The sequence below is a fragment of the Geotrypetes seraphini genome, chromosome 4 (genome assembly GCF_902459505.1).
Source record: "Geotrypetes seraphini chromosome 4, aGeoSer1.1, whole genome shotgun sequence".
NCBI classification, from domain to species: Eukaryota; Metazoa; Chordata; class Amphibia; order Gymnophiona; family Dermophiidae; genus Geotrypetes; species Geotrypetes seraphini.
The window spans coordinates 93715816-93739612 of NC_047087.1; positions in this window are offsets into that span (position 1 = coordinate 93715816).

Consider the following 23797-nt stretch of genomic DNA (forward strand, 5'->3'; position numbering starts at 1 on the left):
CTTCTAGTTCCCTTTCTTTTCTTGAGATGAAATTTCACCTTTGACAATTGCTTTAAAGGCATCCCAGCGTATGCATAGTACAAGCTGAAACATATTTGCAGAGTAGGCATGCTCAGGGGCAAAATTTGGATGGGCTATGGGTGGGATTACTGTTCACATTTACATTTTAAAATATGTGCGTAAATAATGTATAGGTTAACATTTACAGCTGTCCTGAGAAGCATAAATGTCCATGCCTTCAAATTAGGTGTATTTTCTGTAGGATTTGTTACATGGGCGCCTAAGAATCTTTATGAAAAATATACCTATATAAAATAGGGTAAAAATAAGCCCTTCCTGCCCTGTAAAACTAGGCTTCCTGTTGTACAATTGCTCGCTCTCTCTCTGAACAGCTGAAATGTGCCTCCAGTTTACTATCAAGAAAAGCATAAAATATTAAAATAAAATATTGTAGAAAGGACTGTAAGCAATAAAAATCACATGGGGAAGCAACACTTCCAAAACAAGGTAGCTTGATTATTAAGACAGGCTACCACTGCTGCTCTGAGTGACCCAGTCATTACTGAAAGCATACTGGAACACATGTACTCAAAAACTCATAAAAAAAGATTTAAATACAGTTTCCGCAAAAGTAGTGCTCTTGTCAAAGAAGTCAGCAGTAATGCAAGAAAGATATGAAATTTTAACAAAACTATGCTGAATGTTAAGACTGGATATGAAACCAGTAAGCTTTCAGGATCAAAAGGAATTGTGGAGCCAATAAAAAATGATTTTTCAGCAAAAACAAATGATACTCTGGCTTCATTTTCCTAAGATGTAGACCTATTTAAAATGACAACATTTCATGACTGTATATTTTAATATCCTTCAGCTTACTCTTTCCTTTTTTATAACCTGAATTTACCCTTCCACAACCCTCCTTCACCCATTTCTCTAGTGCACACATTTTCATAACAGCCTCTGGCTGTTATTTTTGTAGCCAAGGCCAAAGCGTGAGTAAAAACAAGTCTACAGACAACCAATGTCTGTTATGAGTTTTTTTATTTTTCAATATGCTGTACAGAAAAAGTCAGTTTTTCCTTGGCTTTATTGTAATATCTTCATCTCTAATAATTCACAGTAAATTTCAGAAAATTATACCTTTATAATTTATTTACTACAAAGGATGATCAATCACTTCCGTCCCCATTGATAATTTCTAAAGTTCCCATCCAACTCTTGACAACACAAAAAAATTCTCGGTGTCACCTTCAACTGAAAGTTAACATTCCAAAAACAAATTTCTACAGTAATGCAACGTAGTTATAACAAACTCTTCCTTATTTCTTCAATATCTCATCTCTGCTATTAATATACTCGTTCATTTTTTAGTAATCAGTACATTGGATTACTGTAATTCATCATATTACGGTGCAAGAAAAAAGAACCTGTATCGCCTTTAACTTGTTTAAAATACTTCAATTTTTTTCCTGCTATTAATTTTATTGATCATGTTACCCCACTGTTAAAATTGGCACACTGAACATAAGAACATAAGAATTGCCGCTGCTAGGTCAGGCCAGTGGTCCATTGTACACAGCACTCCGCTCCCGTGGCGGCTCTTAGGCAGTGGCGTACCTAGCATATGTGACACCCAGGGCCCATCATTTTTTGGCACTGCCCCCATCTGTACGAAAAACATGATTTTTAGTAACAAGCCACACGTCACACATGAGTACCTAGGAAAAGGCAGCATCTTACATATGCAGTGAGCAGTACAACATCAATACACCCATTGTAAAACTAAACAAGCCAGACTAGTACAGATCAATCCTACACTGTCAATCCTAACAGAAAACCATGTCTTTCAAACACACAGAATACAGAAAATACCTTCGCCTAGTATGGAATATGTCATCACAAACTAACCCCTTCCTCTTTTACAAAACTGTAGTGTGGATTTTAGCCACGGTGGTAACAGCTCTGACGCTCATAGAATTCTGAGCATCAGAGCTGCAACCACCAAGGCTGGCGCTAAAAAACGCTCCACAGTTTTGTAAAAGGGGGGATAAAATAGAAATACATAGACAAAGGTTAAATTGAACCAGCAAGAAGCTGGACTCTGCATACAATGCAACACCACAGAAACAGTGACACATGTCTCCTAAAGAAAATTTTTGTTCTACCTTTGTCTTCTCTGGTTTCTGCTTTCCTCATCTTCTTGTTACTCTCTTCCTTCCATCCACTGTCTGCCATCTCTCTGCCCCTATATGGCATCTTCTCTCCTTTTATGCCCCTTCCAGAAACTGTATGCCTCCCCCTTCCATCTCTCCTTTCACCCCATTGGTCTGGCATCTCTCTCCTTTCCTTCCCTCTCCCACACCTCTCTTCTGCAATCCCTTTTTTCCCTTATTTTCCTTTTCAATTTATTTTCTGCATCCATCTAGATTACGTTCTTACTACCCTCTCATCAATTTCCTTTTTACTGTCTACCTACAGCTCGCCACCTCTTTCCCTCACCCCTCCAGTATTTCCCTAACTCAATCCTTTTCCTTCATCATGTGCCCTCCTTTTATTTATCCCCTCCTTCCATCCTCTGCCCTCTTCTCTTTCTCCCTTCTCTCCACTTCCATCATCTGCCCTCTTCTCTCTCCCCCTTCTCTCCACTTCCATCATCTGCCCCTTCTCTCTCTTTCCCCCCACTTCCATCATCTGTCCTCTTCTCTCTCCCCCTTCTCTCCACTTCCATCATCTGTCCCTTCTCTCTCTTTCCCCCCCACTTCCATCATCTGCCCTCTTCTCTCTCCCCTTCTCTCCACTTCCATCATCTGCCCCTTCTCTCTCTTCCCCCCTCCTTCTATCATCTGCCCTCTTCTTTCTCCCCACTTCCATCATCTGCCCCTTCTCCCCAATTCCATAATCTGCCCCTTCTCTCTCTTTCCCCAACTTCCATCATCTGCCCTCTTCTCTCTCCCCCTTCTCTCCACTTCCATCATCTGCCCCTTCTCTTTCTTTCCCCTACTTCCATCATCTGTCCCCTTCTCTCAATCTCTCCATCCACTATGGGCCCATCTTTCTCCCTCACCTTTGGCAACAAGATCGGCAAGGCCCCCTCCCCCGCGACGGCACTGAGCGGCATCGGCGCTCCCCCTCCGCGACAGCACTCAGCGGCATCGGCGCGCCCCCTGCCCCGTGACAGCACTCAAGTTCGACCTCCTTCTCCCAGCATCAGCAGAACTTCAGATCGGCAACAGGTGCTCAGTCAAAAGCTTCCCCTGACTGTACTGCCTGGGCGGAAACAGGAAGCTGTGTCATACATTTGTATGGAATTTATCCCCTTTTAACTTTAGAAAGTGCCCTCTCATTTTCTCTACCTTGGAGAGGGTAAACAACCTTTTTTTATCTACTAAGTCTATTCCCTTCATTATCTTGAATGTTTCGATCATGGCCCCTCTCTGTCTCCTCTTTTCAAGGGAGAAGAGGCCCAGTTTCTCTAATCTCTCACTGTACAGCAACTCATCCAGCCCCTTAACCATTTTAGTCGCTCTTCTCTGGACTCTTTCAAGTAGTATTATATCCTTCTTCATGTACAGCAGGGGTGTCAAAGTCCCTCCTCGAGGGCTGCAATCCAGTTGGGTTTTCAGGTTTTCCCCAGTGAATATGCATGAGATCTATTTGCATGCACTGTTTTCATTGTATGCTAATAGATCTCATGTATATTCATTGGGGAAATTCTGAAAACCCGACTGGATTGTGGCCCTCGAGGAGGGAATTTGACATCCCTGATGTACGGCAGCCAGTGCTGGATGCAGTATTCCAGGTAGGAGCGTACCATGGCCCGATACAGCGGCATGATAACCTGGTTACCGATAAAACATTGTCTGACATAAAATTTTATTCCTGGTCTTTAAAACACATTTCAATCGGTCACCACCATATTTGGATAACTATTTAATACCTTATTCACCTATGCATACACTTCATTCCTTACAACAAAACCTCTTAGTGATTCCATCTATTAGACAAATCATATATTTATCCACTAGATATCGTACTTTTGCAGTTATTAGTCCTTAACTTTGGAACGCTCTTTCAAATTATATCTAACTAGTGTTAGATTAACGGGTGCTAGCCCCAACTTCCCTGTGCAGCAGCAGCATTTCCCTCCTCCCCCCACTTTCCTTTGCAGCAGCATTCCTACATTCCCTCCCCCTCCCCCCACTTTACTGTGCAGCAGCATCCTACATTCCCTCTCCCTCCATTTCCCTGTGCAGCAGCAGCAACAGCATTTCCCTCCCCTCCCCCACTACCCTGTGCAGCAGCAGCATTTCCCTCCCACCCTTCCCTGTGTAACAGCAGTATTTCCCTCCCTCCATTTCCCTGTGCAGCAGCATTTCCCTCCCCTCTCCCCACCCCACTTCTCTGTGCAGCAGCATGTTTGTTTCTGGCCGATTCCCTTACCCTTTCCAAAGAGCAGCAGCATGGGCAGCAGCAGCAGCAGCATTCACAGTTCATTGCTGTTGCCGGCTTCAGGTCTTGCTGTCTGTCAGGTCCTGTCTTCATGAAAACAGGAAGTAGACAGGACCTGAAAAGAGAGGAAGGGCTGAAGCAGGCAACAGCAGCAATCTGTAAACGCTGCTGCTGCCTGAAGCACCCAAGGCAGACGCTTCTCTCCCCTCCCAGACCAACCCCCGCTGACTCTCCTATCTCTCCTTCCCATGTGACCCTCCCAGCGAGACAAACCTCCCTCCAGCATTGGCAGCCGCAGCACAGGCTGCTTCGCGGCTTTCTCTTTCCGTTGAGTGTCTCTGTCGCGTCACTGAGGGACTCCCATCCTCCGTCCTAGGCACGTCTTCCCTCCGCCTACAGCCGCCTCGAAGCCCTGATCCAGGCCGTACCTGCTGGAAGCTCCTAGCGTTCGCTCCCTCCGCCGGCTGTGGTGACGTAGTAAGCGCGCATGCGCACTCTTGCCGGCCACAGCCCGACAGATCAGGGATCAGGGAAGCATGGGCGAAGAGTGTGCATGCGCGCTTAGCATTTTATTATTATAGATTAGAATCTAACCTTAAATGTTTTAAAATATTATTAAAAACTTTCCTGTTTATAGATGCATTTAGTTAACAATTTATAAAAGGAAATAAGGAGCCTAGCGGAGATCAATCTGAAACAGGGAGCACATAACCAGCTCTTAATTCTTTATTTTGTTGCCTTTACTATTCTTTTATACCATTTTAATTTTTACTTTTATAAGTAAACCATATAGATGTTCTTCCATTGCAGCATATCAAATGTCAAATAAACTTGGGAAGGATAGCAGTGCCTGTCTGGAAGAACATTTAAAAAAAAAATTGCCATGCATCAGCTCTAAATTAGATCTAGACAGCAATCCTGAGAATATATTAACCAATGCCACACTAACTTTGAAGACTGATGACTATTTGGGGTGTGTATAGTCTGCGTGCATCTGAACTATACTGCACGTAGCAACACCATTGAAGTCTCAAAAAATAGTTGAACTTGTCTTTTGAGGTATTTTATATATGAATATGTTGATATGTGACTAACCTCAAAATAATTTGCTAAAAACTTCAATGCCTGTATATTAATGTGTACACTATTATAATAACAGAAAGTTACAATTTGAGTCCTGTCGTTTAACCGTTATGTAATAAGGGGCCTGCCTACTAAAGTGTGGTTAGTTTTTTGTACTTCTTGCATATTGAATGCAAAAATTAATGTCCAGTAAATGCAAAGCCTGTGTGATAACTGTTGTGGGCATGCCCAGCACTTGTCCTGCAGTTACCACACAAGACAGTTATGCATGTGCTTACTGTGTTATATGAATTAGAGGTCTGCATGGGAACGGGGATCGCGGGAATCCCATGGGAATCCCCCCTAATCCACAGGACTCCCAAAGGGGACCCCCCTCTAGCCCACGGGGACTCCCACGGAGACCCCCCTCTAGCCAACGGGACTCCCACGTGGATGGAAGGCTTTGAAAGCAGGGTTTGTCCATATAATATAATGGACACGTCAGCCTTAGTAAAAGAGGGGGTTTATAAGTTAATTACCTGAACAGAAAACAAAAAAAGGGTTCCACCAAAGAGATTCCAGAAGGAAAACAGCAGCGCAAGCACAAAAGAAACTGGAATTGATGATCCTGTCAGAAGTAATTGCTGCTTTTTATGGGGACGGGTGCGGATGGAGGTAATTCCTTGTGGGGAGGGTGGGGACAGAGAGGATCCTGACGGGGATGGGTGGGGACGGAGAGAATCCTGGCGGGGATGGGTGGGGATGGAGAGGATACTGGCGGGGACGGGCAGGGATGGGTGGGATTTCTGTCCCTGCGCAACTCTCTATGAATTTGCCTGCTACAGTACAAAATTTTAAAAAATAGATTCACTGCAATTAGGGGTGTTAGGGAGTGTGGAACTTGATTTTTTTTTGGGGGGGAGAGGTGAGTTAGAGGGGTTTGGGAACTTGATTAGGGATGGAGGGTCAGCATCCTAATCAGGGCTGGGGTAATTTTTGTTTTCAATGCAATGAGATACAATAACTGTACTCAAATAACATGGTGATTCTATCCAAGCTAATACACTTATTTGTCAACTTGATAATGAGCAGTAGTACCATAAGACTACTATTTATTTATTTTGGGTTCTATCTCGTCCTTCCCAAAGAGCTCAAAATGGGTTGCAGGCTAACATACATAATATACTGTACAGCTAACAGGTTACAAGTTGCCATAGCTATAGTACAAGTTTTTATCCTAACTCAACACATATCAGGGATCTTATATCAATATACTGTACAAAATGTACAGTTTACAGGTTGCAATTTGCGATAGTTACAGTGCAACTAGAGGTCAGAGACACTCAGATTGGCATCATCTTAGGAATGTCCAAGGATTTCTCCTAATCCCCACCTCTAACCCACCAAGAAGCTAAGTGCACACCTACTATAGGGAACTATGACAGTAAATGTGCAGTCCACACCCATTCTCCATTTACAATCCATCCATTTCCAAGCCTATTACCCAGCATGTAGTTAATAAGCAAATTAACATGTGCTTACTAAATGCATGCCAGTGTTATAACCATTACCTTAATACCCAGAGGGGAGTTACTCAATCAGGGCACCTTTTTATACCCTGGACATAATTGAAAGAGGTCTAATTTACAATACTTTTTTCTTACTTGGACTTTTCTTCCCTTTCAGTTATTACTCTTGAACATCCTAAATTTGGGCACTCCTTAGTCCCACCCTAAGCACACACACATTACACCCCCTTGCTATTTTGACAAACTGAAGTGTAGGATGTCCAAACTTATATAGATACATATGCACCGTATATTAGGCTGTTTAAATTGCTAAATGGTCAGATATTATCTGTATATTTGTGGGCCATGTTAGTTTATAGTTAGAGGGGGTTAAGAGTTAATTTGGGTTTTATATTTTATAGTTACACTAATGGTTTATTCAGTTGCCTGACACTAACTGACAAACACATAAATGAACAAGGACTAGGTGAGAGCTACACTTTAAACTTCATGTGTGGCATGGTAGCACTTTTTACTGTTAAAATCCAGCAGATCAAGTGAAACAGTTAACATAGTCTCGATAGGTGTTAAGTGCATCCATGTTGTTGGCAATGCTAAGATTATTGTTGCTGAATTAACTGGGCACTCTCCCTGCCTCCCAACAGTTAACAAAAAAGCTTTGGTGTTACCACATTTCAATTATTGCATTTACACACAGGAATTGCAAGGATCTACATTTCAGTAAATATGTAGGTAGTTTGCCCAACCCACTAGAGGAAATTATTAAACACTAATGGAGACAAATGAACATTCCCATACCAGAAACACCACATGGGTCATCCCAGAGTATGATGGTGTCATCATCTTCATAACAATCTTTGCACTACGCTTGATGATGTTTCATCAGAAATTGGCTTTTGTAATAAGAACATAAGCCGTGCCTCTGCTGGGTCAGACCTGAGGTCCATCAGGTCCAGGACCTGTATACTAGCCCTCTGTCTATACCCTCTGAAAAATGTCCAATCCCTTCTTGAACTCCAATACCATACCCTGTCCTATCACTCCCTCTGGAAGCGCGTTCCAGGTGTCCACCACCCATTGGGTGAAGAAGAACTTCCTAGCATTGGTTCTGAATCTGTCCCCTTTTAATTTCTGCTCTGCACCAATATATTACCTGAAAGTCTAGGTCAGGAAGATCCTTACTATTGCAGCTTGCATTGTAGGAGTACTTGTCACTAAGGACTAGATTCTCAAAATTTCACAGCAAAAACTGATGGGCTGCTGTCGCAGCTGTTAGTGTAGCGATTTCAAAAAGGCGAGTCATTCTAAAAAAAAAACCAGCGCATGCAAATGAGGTTGGCGGAGATTAGCAAAGGTTCACTAAATTTACACAAGATGAGTCGCTGGTGATACCGATTGGCACATGTGCAGAACACACCATGAAAGAGGCGTAAATGTGTGCATGTGCCGGGAAAAGCAATGCCGTAAGTGGTGTGTCAATCATAGGTGTGCCAGAGCTACTGGTTGAAGGGAGGGGAGATGCAACATCGGCTTTCAACAAGCGCGCATAAGACATGCCTTTTCTCCCCCCTCCAAAAAAAAAAGTGCTATAATTCATGCAAGTCTTGCAATTTGTTTTTGTCAAATTTTATCATGAACCAAGCCAGAAACACATAGGACCAGTGTCTTCAAATACACACGCTCAAGAAGTGTGCTTTTGTCTACCCCGCCCCAAAAGAAAGACAATAATTTATGTGAAACATGTAGCTTTCTTGTTTATTTTCTCATGAGCCACAGTCAAAACACACTCCAGAGATGCGCTTTTCACAGTATCAACACCCCTGGATGAATTGCTGATTTTTGGTCGCCAAAAGCTGACGCCATGCTTGGAGAATCACTCGGTGATATTGAAAAATCCAACGGAGTGCTTGTTTAAATATTGATGAGCCCATTTGCATGGCAGAATCAGAGACTTCTAGAAGCTCGGAAAATAAGCTGTTTTGATAAGCCGCTGCTAAAATATATGCAAGCTAAACCAGCTGGAGCCGGTTTAGCGACCTTGTTAAAGTCAACCTTAAGTTTTGAAAATCTGGCCCTAAGAAGGGTGTGCAGGGATTGTTTATTGTTTGTTTTTATTTTGATTAGTAAGAAGATTTTTATCTTATTTTTACCTCCTCCTGCTTATTAATGGCCCATTTTATTAAAGGGTGTTAAGCTACATATTCTACATGCTTAACATATGGGAAAACACTTATTGTAAAATACATTAAAGTACTAAGCATGCACTAATGAATTTTTAAAAATATTTTTGGAAGGGGCTATGCCATGGATAGGGAATGATCAATATACGGTCTTTGCTTCAGGGCAAATATATTTTCATCGTATATATATTTTTATCATCAAATATTCTTCCACAAATCTTCATATATTCTTATCAATTTTACTTCACAGTCATAATTTATATAAATACTATCAACATATATAGATGTTAAAAGTGGAGGAATAACCTTAGCGGCTACACCTGAACTTATTATTTCATTTTAGTTTAGGCTTAATGTAGCTAGCCTCCTCATCGGCTGGCCTCCACCATCCATATGTATTTTTTAAACTTTTTCATTTTTTAATATTTTTTTGTAGTCTTAAATAGTAGAAAAAACTATTGAAACGGGGGCTCCGACATGAATCCACATTTCGCTAATAGGCTTTTTGAAGGAGCAATCCCGTTAAAGACCCGCTGCCAGCCTTGTCCAGTGCATTCTGATTAGTAGATACTAACCGATTAACATAGAACTAATGTGGGAGCACTGAGGGGCTGGTTCTGGAAATGTCACTATAAGTTAGGTAGTGGCAGGTGACCTACTGCCACCTAACTTAATTGGTTTAATTGGCATGGTAATTGATTGCATCATTTAAAACCAATTAAAACCTTTTTAAAAAAAATGTAGGTGCCTATAAAAAGGGAATCATATATACAGAGGCACATGTAAACAGTGGGGAGCCGACAGGTTCTCACCTTACTCTAGCACTCTCTCTCTTTCTTTTTACTTGCTGGTGGTCAGCTCTTCAGGGAAGGGGCCTGCACTCTGCATATCTACCTAACTTAAAAAAAGATGGCGCCAGGATGGTAGTTTGAGAGAGAACTTCCGTCGGTGTTTGCCTTGTCCTGACTTTGATTCCAGCACCTACCCCCATCTGAGACTGGTTTCATTCGTCTGTTTGTTGTTCGTTCATCTCCGTCCTGAAGCCGATGATCAAGACTGGAATTTTGTTTGGTTTCATCGATGCCGACCATCGGCTCTAGCAAGGGGAGGCTCTGAGCAGTTGGCTCCCTTCCCGCACCATTCCCAGTGGCCCCGCCCGTCTGCAACCCTCTCGCTCAGCAACCTTTGCTACTCACATCGCTCTTCCGCCATCGTACTCTGCAATTCTCGCGGCTCCGCAGAGGAATCCCGGCGGAGTTGCTCTAGCGGCCGAGCAAAAATACATGAACTATAACATGTGCCTGCTGGCTGCGGCGGATCACCTAACAGGGCCGGAAAGCGGGTAAGTCGTCCGGGGAGGGTCCCTGTTTATCTCAACCCAAAGACCCAGGCAGGTAAAAAAGAGCGAAACCGTGAGCCTGGAAGTAGCCTGGAGGGAGCTGCGCCACAGGCCAACGGACCAGTCGATTGGGCCTTGCAGCTACTGTTGCCGCCACTGCTCGAGAGCACGGCTGAACACCTCAGGGCCAAGTTTGCCCTCCTCAACTTGCTGACTTTGGTTCTTCTATTCCAGCCTGCACTCGCAATACGAGACAACACTCTCCCCCGACTTTGGTTCTCCCATTCCAGCCTGCACTCGCAGTACGAGACAACCTATGGTGCTCATAACTTTAAAATTGTTGCTACTGAATCGGATTCAGTGCTACCTGATTTACTGCTAATTTAATTGTTAATTTAACTGTGACTATCGAAGCTGACTTAGTGATATCTGATTTACTGCTATTTAACTAATTTAACTGTTAATTTAAATGTTGTTATTGAATCTGATCTAGTGCTATCTGATTCACTGCTAATTAATTATCCTAGAAACTGGAAGTAACAGAAACACCAAATAGCCACTGGGACAAGAAGGAGTCAGTTTAGTCTGCAAGCATGCAACTCCTACTGATTCTACTAATCTATTTAATATGCGATAACATTAAGGATGTTAGGTCACTCTATCCGCAGCTACACTCAACCCATTATCCTGATCTACCCATCAGGCTTATAATTCATCAACAGGAAGACAGAGCAAACCATATCAAGATAATCTCGAGCAATGGAAGATATCAAATTACCCCAAAAAATAAAAGGATAAGGGAAGTAAAACCTATCAGAACCACTACATCCACCAAACCTATCACATCTACTTCTGTTCCCTGTGCAGATCTGTTAGGAACAAAGCATTTTTAATTAAAGATTGGATCATCAACAAGCAAATAGCCTGTCTTTTCCTAACAGAAACGTGGCTACTGTCTGAAGATGACCCAATAATACCGTATTTTCACTCATATACTGCGCACCCGTGTAAAACGCGCACACGGTTATAGCACGCGGAGAACTGTAATTTATGTAAATAAATTTTTATATACCGCGCACACCTGTATACCGCGCATGCTGCCCCGACTCTCTCGTCGCTGCCCGACTCTCCTTTCGCCCGCCCCGACTCTCCTCTGGCCAGCCCACTCTCCTTTAGCCCGCCCCGACTCTCCTCTCCCCCTTGAAGTCCTGTCCCCACCCTGAAAGCCTGATGCCCCCCCCGATGTCCGATTCACCCCCCCCCCCCGCAGGACCGCTCGCACCCGCACCCCGAAGGACCTCTCGCGCTGGAACACGCACCTGCAGCCGCACCCCCACCCCGAAGGACCGCTCGCACCCCCACAGCCTCCCCACCCCCCCATCATGTAGAAGTTTCCTACCGTCGTCCTGCTACTTCCTCTGCCGGCGGTCCTGCCCCTTCTCTTAGCCCTGCGTCTACGCTGCGTCTACCCTGCGGGGGTGGTGGTGAATCGGACGTCGGGGGGAACTATGTAAAAAAAAAGGGGATAACGCGCTCACGCATATAACGCGCATGGTTATACACGGTTTATAAAATCGTGTATAACGCGCGCGTTATATGCGTGAAAATACGGTAAATGATCTTCTACCAGATAATTTTAAAATTCACATGCTAAATCGTGATGGAAAAAGAGGGGGAGGATTAGCAATTGTCACTAAGGAAGGATTTGTAGTTGAACTATTGGATTCCAAAATGACCAATCAATTAGAAATATTAGCCTGTAAAATTAGCAATAAGGAACTAAAAGATTCCCTTTCTTGTATATTATTCAATTCAATCATCAATTCTTTCAATGCTGGATTACTGTAATGTTGTTTATTTGGGTGCTCATAAAAAAACAACTAGTAGATTAAGATTAATTCAAAACACAACAATTCGTTTGATTTTTAATCTAAAAAAACATGATCATATCAGCTCATATTATCAAAGGCTCCACTGGTTGCCGTTTGAGGCTAGAGTGTTGTTTAAATTTGGATATATTTGCTACAAAGTCTTATTTGGGTTGGCCCCATCTTATCTTGTTGCTCATTTTAGATTTTTTATATGTAAAAAAAATATACGTAGAACTGGCTGGTTTTATTTTCCTTCAGCAAAAGCGTGCCGTTTTAAGAAATTTTTAGATAGGACTCAGGCGTTTCAAGCAGGAGTAATGAATACATGCTTGAATGCTCTTATTACTCCAGCCCTCACTTATCAGCAATTTCGGAAAGATTTTAAGACCTATCTATTTAAACAGTACAATACTCAATAGATATCAATATCAATTTGATAAATTGATTTTTATTATTTTTATGGAATAAGACTTACAGAAGCTTATCTATTTTAGTATAAATAATCTGTATTGTGCATACTTTGTTTGAATGAGTTAGGGTCGTACTTTGTCAGTTAGTATCTTTAATTGAATTGTGTAATTTCCTTTTATAAGACACTGTTATCTGGCTCTGTATTTTAAATACTTTGTAATTTATTGTGTAAACCGCCAAGAACTGATGGTGTGGCAGTATACAAAAATAAACTATTATTATTATTATTATTATTCCACCAAAAAGCTGGCCAAAAGCTAGAGAGGACTTCTGCGAATTTGTCCTACATATCTCAATCACTTCATCACATAATCTAATTGCAGGAGACATAAAATTAGATGAAATAGACAATCCAGAAACAAAAGACTTTAAAAACTTTCTCTCTTTACTCAATTACAATCTCCCTTTACCCACTCAAACACATGAAAAAGGCCATCATTTAGATGTGGTAGTGATGTCAACAAAGGAGATCAATAAACCCTTCCATCTCTCTTTTGGACGGTACTTGGTGTCATGATATCTGGTCTGACTATTTCACTTATTATTTCAATCTAATCTGGACTCGACTAAAATCTAAGACACACCCACAGACAAAAAGAGAACACCTCACAAGGGGCCATATCAACCCAGAGGAATATTGGTCACAATATGATCTACAAGTGAAGATAGAAGAAAGAGTTGATTTCTATGACCACTGGATGAAAACTAGCACATCCATTTTAGATAAAATTGCCCCTAAACGAAATAGTAAAAGCTGCTCAAACAAATACAACAAATGGTTTGACATCGAACTCCTAACAATGAAACAATCAGTAAGATGATTAGAAAGAATCTGGAAAAAAACGGGAAAACTGTCAGATCGGAACAACTGGAAATCCAACATAAAACTCTACAAACAACAGATAAAAGAAAAACATAAAACTTTTTACTCATCCAAAATTAACTCATCTAATACTAGCTCAAAAGGAGCCAATACAAAAGAACTATTTAACATAGTTACAAATTTATTTGACACTACACGCTACACTCAACCCATGCATAATACCACGCTACCCTCAGCAAATGATCTAGCACAACATTTCGATTCACAAATCAAAAACCTTAGAAATAACTACCCGACAATTGCTGTACATGAACATCAATCAATTGATATACAAAGAAATGAAATACCAGCGGACATGATCTGGAGTTCCTTCCACAATTTAGAATGGAACAACTACATCAAGTTATATATCAAATACTCTAAATCATACTGTGTCCTGGACTCATGTCCCCAGAAATTATGAAAGCAGCTCCACTAGTCTTTAAACTATCTCTATTGAATTATCTAACCAATAACCTAAACAATGGAAAATTCCTCAATAATAATGGTCATATTATAATAACCCCAATCCCCAAAAAATCGTAAAGAATCGTCAACATCAGTAACCAACTATAGACCAGTAGCATCTATTCCATTTATGGTAAAAATCATGGAAGGATTGGTACACACCCAACTGATGGAATATCTCGACCAATTCTCTCTTCTGCACGAAACTCAATCTGGTTTTAGGCCTCTGTGTAGCACTGAGACAGTAATTGCGGCTATCCTGGACAATTTGCGTTACTTGTTTAGTAAGGGTCTCAATGCCCTAATCATGCAATTTGACGTAAGCTCTGCCTTTGACTTGGTGGACCATGGAAAACTGTTACAATGCCTAGACGCAATTGGAATCAGAGGAAAGGTACTGAACTGGTTTTGAGGTTTCCTTATATCATGCACCTACCAAGTCCATTTTAATCACGATCTCTCTGACACATGGAGCAATCCATCAGGCATGCCACAGGGATCACCATTATCCCCTTTGCTCTTCAATGTTTACATGTCCTCATTGGGTGCGCAATTGTCCCAGCTGGAGATAAAACTATTTAGCTACGCTGACGACTTCACGATAATTATCAAATTCACTAACTCTGTCTCAGAAGTCACCCCCAAAGCAACAGAAGTACTAAATTGGATGGAGCAATGGATGACTGAATTCAGACTAAAACTAAATTCAGAGAAAACAAAATTTTTCATAGCATCGCCACACCCACGACACTAAATCATCAATGTGCATCAACAACCTTAGTTATCCCATTCAACCCACTATGAAGGTATTGGGAGTAACACTGGACCAGAGCCTGACCATGAAAGACCAGGTAGACTCCTTAATTAGAAAAATCTTTCTCACCCTCTGGAAGCTTCGGTCCATCAGAGCTTACTTCGATGTCTCATCATTTCGAATCCTGGTACAATCCCTTATATTGAGTCAACTCGATTATTGTAACATCGCCTACTTGGCACTCCCCCAGAAGAATATGCGGCAATTGCAACTGGTACAAAATGCAGCGGTTAGACTACTTTGTGGACTGAAGAAGTTTGATCACGTAACACCTTCCTATCGACTTCTATACTGGCTGCCAATGGAGGCACATGTGAAATTCAAGTTTAGTTGTTTTTGCTTCAAGGCTTAGCCCCTAAATATATAACACACCTTTTCTCTTTCACAACCAACAGACACAGGCGAAGCTCACACCCGAACTTTGTTTCTCCACCGGTTAGAGGTTGTAAATTTAAAAGTTATCACCAACATCTTTTCTCACATCAAGCAGCACTATGGGGTAAAGATCTAGAACAATTACTCGTGCTTACTACTTTTAGGGAATTCAGGAAACGCCTAAAAACGCATCTTCCTGAAATACTTAGAAAACCAACCTATACAATCTTAGTATTCAGCAAATGATCTCTAGAACTGTTAATCACTAAGTCTGTACTTAGTGATTAACTCAATCTGCAACATCTTTAATCATTGTAAACTGCATAGAACTTCACGGTCCTGCGGTATATAAATAGTTATTATTATTATTATTATTATTACATTGCCAGCACCTATATTTAACAGCAGCCGTGATTCTGGTAACGACACCTCCATGTGATTGACACACAGATGGTGCCATTTTTGTAGGCACTGGCTGATGAGGGCGCTGTTTTCAGAGTCCGGCCCTTAATGCCTCCTAAATAGGAGCTGTTAAGTGCTCCCATATTAACAACACCCCCCCCCCCCTCTTCCTTCCTTTTACTTCCTTCCTTCCTTCCTTTAATTTTTTTGCAGGTCTTCCATGCTAATGAAAATTTAGCCTGAGACCTGAAAAAAAGAAAGAGTGCTTTATTAGGATAGCATTAAAAATGGTCTTTGCATATGGAAAAGTCTAGCATTACAAATGTGCTAAACCCATTTTCTGACATTTAACAAAAGGGCCTCTACATGTTCCTAAATTTAAAAAATCTTCTCCACACCCTTCCCCCACCTCATCATATTATTTAGACTATAGCAGAGTGGGTCAGGAGCTATTGAGCATAACTTCTTCCCCTGTTGGGTTCAAGCGTGCGATAAGATGTAGGAAAGGAGAAAATGGCAGAGGGAGCAGAAAAACTCTCTTTTATAGTTTATTGCTGAATATCATTTTTTTGTAAACAAAATTGAAATCAAATTTCATTTCTTTCTTTCATTTGCAAAAGGAAACCTAAGAAATAGCAATCTTCATTGACAGATGGCATTTCACTTGAATCAAAAGCATATTCTTGGAAAATGACTTGTCATGGCTTAGCTCGGCCATGTCAAAGGATTCTCATCAGGTTGTAATCAGCGCTGATCTGTTGTAATTGCACACATAAATATGCAGTGAAACGGCTTCTATTTTCAACTGCAACAGAGATTATGTGGGATCTAGTCATTAGTTTATATACAAAACAGAGTTGGAACTGTAAAAACTACTAGTTTATGTACATGTAAGATTGTCTAGGCCAGTGGTTCCCAACCCTGTCCTGGAGGACCACCAGGCCAGTCGGGTTTTCAGGATAGCCCTAATGAATATGCATGTAGTAGATTTGCATGCCTGGCACCTCCATTATATGCAGATCTCTCTCATACATATTCATTTGGGCTATCCTGAAAACCCGACTGGCCTGGTGATCCTCCAGGACAGGGTTGGGAACCACTGGTCTAGGCCTTAACCTAAGGCTACTAGATGTCCCCAAATTTTGGGGATAGGGACTGGTTTTGAGGTAATACCCTCAATCTCCTTGGACTACAGCTACATTTATTGCCTATTTAAGTGGGGACAATCTGATGCAAACCTTTTCTCCTGCACACTTCACCAAGTGCCTCCTCCAACATTCCTCCAGTGGCAGAAGCGGCAGTTAATGGCATGTCAGCTTCCTGTGCAGTGCAAAGTCAATCTCAAAGAAGCTGAGATGCCTTTAAGAGCCACTCATGCTACCAGTATGAAGGTAAGAAGCTTCTTTTGTGCCTTGGACAGGACTGGAGTGATGGTGTAGAGCAGCGGGCTGAGAATCAGTGGAACTCATTTCAAAGCTCACTTCTTGTGATCTTGGGCAAGTCACTTAACCCTCCATTGTCTCTGGAACAAACTTAACCCTCCACCCCCCCCCCCCTTTTTACAAAACTGCAGAAGCTGTTTCTAGTACAGGCCAGCATGCTGAATGCTCTGCGCTGCTCCCAACCCTCATAGAGTTCCTATGAGCGTCTAGAGCAGTGCAGAACATTTAGCGTGGCGGTCTATGCTAAAACCACTTCTGTGGTTTTCTAAAATGAGGGGTTAAATTGTGAGCCCCTCCAGGGATAGAAAAATACACCACTTTGATAACTTTCAGGCAGTATATAGGAAATGAAATAGATGTGTCAAGTTGCAGACAACTAGAAATGATGACCTGAGTAGGGTTACCATATGGCTCCAGAAAAAGGAGGATGGATTGAGACATCTGGGTTTTATTTCCATTGCTTATAATGGAAGTAAAACCCAGATGTCTCTCTCTGTCCTCCTTAGGTCCATTGCTTTTCAATGGAAGTAAAACATATCTCAATCTGTCCTATCTTTTTTTTTTTCTGGAGCCATAAGGTAAGCCTAGACCTGACATGCTGCTTCCCTACTCATGTACCTGCTCTTGCTATAATGGGCTTGGAGAGTAAAATGGGACCAATAGCTCAGAGGATAGGGAACAGCAAAGTCCAGAGACATTCAGGATTGAAAAGGTGGACAGAAGAGAGTGCTATGGGGACTTATTGGGAGGAAGAGAATGATAGTGTGAGGAATGAGGTGGGAAAAGGAGACTTGGGGAATGGTTCAGATGATAGCAAAGAAAGGGAGATTAGAAGGGACTTGAAATACCTGAAACTTCAGAATAGATGAGACACTGTGGTCTCATGAGCACAGGAATTCAGTGGTTGGGTAGGAGGTATACATAATGAATGTGATATGGGACTACAGGTGTAACATGGAGATAATGGGTGGTTCAGAGAATGAGGAAAGTCTGGTGAAAGAGTAGAAAATGAGGGGACTAGAAAGGATGAGAAAAGGGTAAAAAGGGAAGTTTGAAACTTGTTCTCAGCACTACATGTGCTTATCTCATGCCTATAGCACTTGTTGCTGCCTTAGGCCTAACACTGTCTCCTGTTCAATTCTGTGATCTCTCACTTGTTCAATCCATGCTGTATCCTCTCTACTGAGGGTGTTCCCTATCAATCTTGTTGAGCATTGCCCCTTTTTCTTTTCCATGCCTGCCTCCCTTCCCTCCTTCCTAGCTGATGCTGCTTCCTCTATCCTAGGGGCAACGGAACACATTTTTGTTTGGAGGGGGGCAAGCTGGCATTGGAAAGGTTAAAAAAATGCCAAGTTGTGCTTTATTGCAGATATTACCATTGATAAGTGGTTGTATATGTTATAAAAACAAAGAATGCAATCCAATTGCACACTTTGGAAAGATGATATATTTGGGGGCAAGGGAAGGGGCCCCTTACAATGTCCTTGATTTATTCACTCTCCCTTTGGCCCTGTGATTGGAAGATTTTCTGCTTCATGTTTCTTCCGTATAAGCACCAATTCTCACCAAAACATGTTCTTTCTTCATACAAATGCTCATGCCTCCATCAGAAGTGTTAGAGTATTTGCTCAACCATCCTTAAAATCCATTACAGTAATTTGAACATATTGCTTTATGATTGCCGCATTAGAAATTAAAAAAGTATTCACAAGTACAGCATGCTAATTTAAAAAGTGAATATTCACTCTAGTTAAGCAAATGAATATTTGCATTTTACATAGACAAGTTAACATCAATGTGTTGGTCTTAGTCTGATTTGAATTATTTGGTACATAAGTGATAGCTGTTTACAGCAGTAGTCTCCATCCTTCAGACTTACACATTTAAGCCTACACTAGGTAAATGCATCATTGAAAATCCTGTTTTTCATCATGCTTTCTTTTGTGTTTTAGCAAAACTTTGGTGTGGTTTCCACAATTCTCTGAACGCAGATGTTTCATGGTTTCTCTAGCTTTGTCAGACTACTGCAATACACGTACATCTAAAAATGAATCATGACCCTTCACCTGTTCTGTGGTAAAATGTCCCTATGGCAGAGGCATACTAGGTTGTTCACCTGCCCTATGCTGGCCCTTCATCCATGTCCCGCCTACAGCAATCTTTTTTTCAGACGTAGGGCCAGATTCTATAAACGACATCTAGGTTAGTCACCACTAGGCGCCTTAATCACAGTCGCCTAGTGACGCCTAACCCATTGGTGTAGTAAGGGGATCTGGGCCGCCCCAGGTGCCGTCTTGGTGGGGGCACCAGCACCTCTGCCCCTCCCCCCACCACACACATATCTTCCCTTCCCCTCTGTACCTTTTAACTCTTCGCAGCGCGAGCACCATATTCAACCTGTTGCTTGTGCCGGCCTCGGCTCCCCCTCTGAAATCACTTCTGGTTGCGGGACTAGGAAGTGACATCGGAAGGAGAACCAATGCTGATGCAGGAAGCAGGTTGGAGATGCCGCTTGCGCTGACAAAGTTAAAGAGATACAGTGAAAGGGAAGGAATGCATGGAAGGAGCAAGGGAGGGTGAAGATGAGGGAGAGGCACCACCCCCCGGCTGTCCCCTACCCTAGCTATGGGTTGTGTGCTGAATATCTTATGGCGCCAAATAATGCCTACATTGAGGCACCGTCCAACACCTAATGATGCCCACCTGAAAAGTAGGCACAGTTAGCAGCATAGAATAAGCATGGTAAATTTAGGCATGCGAGACAGGAGCTGATAAATTAGGACCGGTAAAACCCGACCTAATGTATCAGCACCTAGTGACGCCTAAGTCTACTTCAGGTGTCATTAGGTATAATTCTACAATCGGCGCCTAGTGGGTTATTGAGTTGCATGGAGCGACACCTACAATGTAGGTGTGCTTAGGTGTTCTTTTATAGAATCTGGTCCTTAATAAATCTGCAGGATCTGAGGAACATTTCAGCCACAATGGAGGACTTCAGGTGTCATGCGTTGAAGACCACTGTTTACATGAAACAAAGAGCAGTATATAAAAAGCCAGTAGCAATGTGCTAAAATTAAAATTTTATTAAAAGTAACCTTAGATAAAAGTGGAATAAATCAGTCCAATATATGTTAAATGGTTGTCCATGTGCCCAATATGCTTCGTCAGCTAATGCCTGCTTCAGGAACAAATTTAAAAGTAGTTACAGAGAGAAATTCCACCTAGGCGATTGCCTAAGATGCTGATAAGGTTGTATGTGAAGAGGTATCCAGCCCTTGATGTAGCTTAAAACAAGTCCCTTGAGAGTAAGCAGCCTAAAAATATAGTTAACTAAGGTTGCTCTTAATAGTCAAAATGATTTAAATGACTAGATTAGGCTATTTAAATCACCTGTCCAGGGCTAACCAAGCATTTGCAAAGGCACTTAACTGGATAGTGTTGCTGAAAGTACCTGGTTATCACCCAAGCCAAAACTGGTTATTTGAGGCAGTGGCGTAATAAGGGGGCGGGGGGGGCAGACCTTACCGGGTGCCATCCTGCCCCCTGCTCCATCCCCACCCCTTCCCCGCTGTGTGTGCCTTACCTCCTCCCCCCTCCCCCTCCTCCCCCCCCCATCTACCTCTAACTTCACTGGCATGAGTAGCATCTCCAACCTGCTGCTGATGCCGGCCTCGACTCTCCTTCTAAAGTAACTTCCTGATCACGGGACCTGGAAATGTCAGAAGGAAAGCCAAGGCCGGCATGGACAACAGGTTGTGGTTGCTGCTCGCAGGTACAGGGAAAGGGAAGGGGTGTGCATGTGTGGCAGGGGAGGGATCAGGGAATGGAGTATCCATGTTTCTGACCTCGCGGCTGCCATGTGACTAAAGGCCAAGCACCGCATTGTGCGTGGATGAACTATCCAACAGGCAATGTACAAGCACATATGTTGCATTTTGCTAGCTCTTCTCCGGTTATCATGTAATTTAACAATTGTTTTAATTTTTTATTCACCTCATATGTATGTATATGTTTTCTGTACATAGTTCCTATCTGGCCTTACAGCACCAATAGTATGTCTCAGGAACAATTACAAGTTACACTTATATTGTTATTTCTTATACCAAGTACCTCTTGCGTACTGATTTGCCACACAAATTTATCCATCCTTCTACATATTTTTATATGCATATCTCCTGAGATGTCTGCCATTAGGTCCCAAAGAATATATACCTGTCTGTCTTTCTTTATTTATGTCTCTCTCCCTGCTCCTGTCTCTTTCTTCCTTTCTTTCTGTCTCTCTCCCTCCTGCTATTTTTCTCTCTCTCTCCCTTGCACCCTTTGTCTGTCTTTCTTTCTGTCTGTCTCCCCCCACCCCACTTTCCTTTGCAGAAGCTGCAGTGATATTTCCCTTCCCCTCCAGGTCCCTGTGAAGTAGTAGCAGCATTCCCCCCCCATTCCCTTCTCTCCCCCCCCCCCCACTTTTCTTTGCAGAAGCAGCAGGGATATTTCCTTTCCTCTCCAGGTCCCTGTGAAGTAGTAGCAGCATTTTCCTCCCATTCCATTCTCTCCCCCCCACCACTTTCCTTTGCAGAAGCAGCAGTGATATTTCCCTTCCCCTCCAGATCCCTGTGATGTAGTAGCAGCATTTTCCCCCACCCATCCCCCATTCCCTTCTCTCCACCCCCCCCCCCCCACTTTCCTTTGCAGAACCAGCAGCGGTATTTTCCTTCCCCTCCAGGTCCCTTTTGAAGCAGTAGCAGCATTTTCCCCCACCTTCCATTCCCTTCCCTTCCCTGCCCTGCTCCGTTCGGCCCCTCCTCCTTCCCTTCCCGCGGGCTGGCCTGTTGCGACTGAAGATTTTTTTCGGCGGCTTTTCCCGTGGTGGCTGATCCTCCTGTAAAGAGCAGCCTGCGATGGTGTCCGGCTTTAGTGAACCTCGCAGGCCGCTCTCCAACTCGGTAGCACATTCCCTCTGACGCGATCCCGTGCGTCAGAGGGAACGTGCTACTGAGGTATAAGTATAAGACTTTAGTATAAGGAAGTGGAGGTCGGAAAATACCGCGAATTGCTGAGTCTGCGAATCGCGAACCACGAATTTGCGGGGGTTTACTGCATAGCCCGCTTTTGTGAAAATAATAGAGTTATGGCAAAAAAACATGGGTTTATTTAAACACCAAAACAGATAAACATATAATATAACCTTCAACTGTGAAAAATCACATTTAAAATGCCAACTGTGCATTATTGTGAAAGCATGGGGGGGAACCCCACCAAAACAATGTACACTGTAACTAATATTGATAACAATACAACTGCCTTGACCACTATTACACAGCATAAAAAGAATCAATCTCTGGCTGGCAATCTTAAGGCCCTTGGCAGTTGTCTGCCTGCATACACTGCATATGAAAATAAAATAGAAAAATAAGTAATGTTGGCACACAGAACCATGATGGGAGGGGGGTTGTGGGGGCAGGCACTCTCAAATAACATCTTACCAGCAGCAGGGAGTAGAGAGTGGGGACATGAGGAGCCAGGCATAACCAACGAGGTAACTAAAAAGATGGAAATGTAATAGCAATGAGGAGGGAACTTTCAACACATACCTGCTGTGAGTGAGGGACAGCAAAAACCGGCAGGAAACAGACAGCAGTCAAAGCGCTGGGAAAATACAAAATAAAAAAGTACTAAGGGTGAGTGTTTAAAACGCCAATAAAAACTGACTGCAGGATATGGAAAATTTGAAAGAAAGTAGACTTACCGATGAGAGCATCTGTGGGAGCAAAAATGCACCATGAAAGTAAACAGATCAGCCTGTAGGTGTCAGACTAAAGTAGAGAAACCAATGTGATGATGTGGATAAAGGGGCGGAGCGTCATTTTTTCTTTCACACTGTTCCCCTATCATGCCACGGTCTAGTTAACTAGGAACTCTGCCCCCTTATCCAATATAGGCATCATATGGATGTACTAGGTCACTCAGTGTTATGTAAATGAATCAAAGGATGCCCAAATTGAGTCATTTCCCAAACCACGCCCATTCCACGCCCACACCTATTGAGTTAGGCGCAAGTTTTAAACATGGGCATCAATGAAATTGTGGCTGCGTCTACAAAGTGCCGTCTATGTCTTTTGGATGCCTAAGTACCAATTATCACTTGTTAAGACCCTTAATTAGCTCTAAAACTACTTAGATTGGATGCCTAAAGCACGCCTAACCTTAGGCATGACTTAGGTGCCCTTTATAGAATTGGGGCATTAGTGTCCAATCATCCCCTGATGAAGGCATCTATGGATGCCAAAATTGGGATCCCTGTTAGGACAATCTAGGCATGACTTAGACTCAGTTGTATTCATATCAAGATGGACATTATACTATAGACCAGGGGTAGGGAACTCTGGTCCTCGAGAGCCGTATTCCAGTCGGGTTTTCAGGATTTCTCCAATGAATATGCATTGAAAGCAGTGCATGCAAATAGATCTCATGCATATTCATTGGGGAAATTCTGAAAACCTGACTGGAATACGGCTCTTGAGGAACAAAATTCCCTA